Source organism: Populus euphratica, unplaced genomic scaffold, assembly GCF_000495115.2.
Source record: "Populus euphratica unplaced genomic scaffold, PopEup_1.0 scaffold173.1, whole genome shotgun sequence".
In the NCBI taxonomy this organism is placed as follows: domain Eukaryota; kingdom Viridiplantae; phylum Streptophyta; class Magnoliopsida; order Malpighiales; family Salicaceae; genus Populus; species Populus euphratica.
The window spans coordinates 81,701-83,999 of record NW_011499951.1 but is presented as its reverse complement, the minus strand read 5'-3'; the positions used below and the strand labels follow the sequence as shown (position 1 = coordinate 83,999).

Below are 2,299 nucleotides of genomic sequence, written 5' to 3'. Positions count from 1 at the left end.
TTCTTAATATATATATATATATATATATATATATATATATTCTTAAGCACTTTCTCTAACATATTATATGTATAAATAAATACTTCAACAACAATTTACGAACTACTAAACTAAGACGACTAATATGTTATATGTATAAATAAATTATTCTCTAATATATATTAAGTAAAGATTGCAAATTTAAATTTTATTATACCATATTATGATTTTTATGTTTGAAATAAATATTAAATTATATAATTGAATTCAATTATATTACTTGTAATACATGTAAAAATAAATTGAATTAAATTTTTTGACTAATTTACCCTTATTTAAGATTAAAGTACCAAGTTGATATTTCCAAACCTGACCGAAAAAGAAGATGAAAACTTCAGTTTTTCTCTGTAATATATCATAAGAAGATCTTCTAACTTCATATTCAACTTAATTTCTTCCTCAAATTTTCTATATGTTTTTAGAAAAATGCTTGAATCAAGAGAACTATTCTTTTCCATGACATTGTAGCTCCTAATTGTCCCTAAATTTTTCTTGCAGACCGATGGATCCAAAGCTTTCTGTTTCAACTCGAAAGCTAAGAACTTCCACCTTGTAACTGGGTTGCGTATGGCATTAATCCTACCAAATAGCCAAAACGTACCTGCAAATAGCTGCACTGAGTTCAGAGAGGTGGACGAAAAAGAACTTGTTGGTCTGCAAGAATCACAGCACGAGAGGAGAAAAACAAGTCCAAGCGAAGACCATCTACTACTTCGTCAAATTATACTTACAATGAAAACTCTTGCACCCAAGCTAATTAACTCAACTTCTGCTCCATCTCCTATCCTAAGCAAATCCTCTATCTTTTTTCCAATCAGCACATCTTCTACTTGGTTGTTCTGCCAAGAACTAGAGAATTACATGACTTAGTCTTGTTGAAGAAAGCAGTGCTGTCAAAGAAGATGGAGTTAGAAGAAGAGAAGGTAACTAGAAGGTGAGGGTGGCTGAGATGAAGTTATTTTGTAGGGTTTTTGAAAGGAAAAAGGGGAGGGTATTCTTTACATATTGTTTTTTATATTAATTTCAAGAGATACTATTGTAAAATAAGAGAGGAATTCCAAACACAAGAATTGATTTCAATTTATAGGGTTTGAAATAAGCTATTAAGTTATAAAATCATGTAAATTAAATTTCGAATATTCATAATCGAGCTAATTCAATTCAAAGTTATTTACAGCTATTTTTAACATTAATTGAAATAAAAAATGATAAATTACTTTATATTTCTTGGTCTTTAATTTTTATATTTCTTGAATAATTAGATTTTTAAAATAAACTTGTCTGATTATTTATACATAATCTTGTACTTTATATATATGATAAGATTTAATACTTTTATATATTTAGTGTTTTTATGGATATTATCCATCAAATATCAATTGTAAATAAAAAAAAAATATATTTGTTTTATTAATTGAGAATTTCCATCCACCAAATTAAAAAGATTATTTATGTATTGTAAATTAAATTTCCATTTTCCTCTCACTACATTTCCATCCATCTCAATTGAGAAATATTATGGTTCCCTCCACTTTATCTTAATTTCATTTCATTATTATTTTCATTTATTCTCATAGTTTTTAGATTCGAATCAAGGCTCGGGTTTCAGGTTTTAATTGGGTCACTAGGTCATCCGGGTTAATTTTTTTTTAATTAAAACGACGTTATTTTAGTAAAAAAAATTTGATCCGGACAACCCAGTGACCTAGTTAACACTTAAAACCCGAGCCTTGAATTAGATCTAAAAACTATGGGAATAAGTGAAAATTTTAGTCGTCATTCTGTCATACTCGGACATCGTGGCGGCCTTAAATTTTTAATCGGAAAAACGAACAGATTTCTATCATCCTATTCTTTGATGGGGAACAACTTTTTTAAGGAGTCACTACCTAATATTATAGTTACTAGAAACCCTAACTAGTCAACAAAGATTTTATGATATGAGACTGGTTACGCAAAATGGAAGATATTATCACCCCTTGATCACCCTGCCTGAAGCAGGCTGCATTGCTGATTTTGTCATAAATTGCTAATGTTTTGTTGGTTTACGCTACGATGGTTTTACTTGTAATATTTCTGACTTTGATGCCAATGAATATTTAACTACAGATATTTTCAATTCTAGCGTTGCTAAATATTACGTAGCTATAAAAACAAAATATTATTCCTTACTTTAGTGTCAGTGAATAAACAAATAAAATAAAATCATTTTTATGCATACACAAAAACAAAATAAATTTACATCAATGCTATTATTTTT

At 28.1% G+C, this 2,299-nt stretch overlaps 1 long non-coding RNA gene across 1 annotated transcript in view; it reads right to left on the bottom strand.

Annotated features, from left to right (window-relative positions):
* Positions 1–977, bottom strand: part of LOC105137945 (uncharacterized) — a 13,904-nt gene extending 12,927 nt beyond the window's left edge. Inside the window, exons 1-2 of the long non-coding RNA XR_844673.1 lie at positions 870–977; positions 583–588 (exon numbers count right to left, since the gene is read on the bottom strand). This is a non-coding gene — a long non-coding RNA (uncharacterized LOC105137945). The remainder of the gene's footprint in view (positions 1–582; positions 589–869) is intronic.
* Between the last annotated feature and the right edge of the window lie 1,322 nt (positions 978–2,299).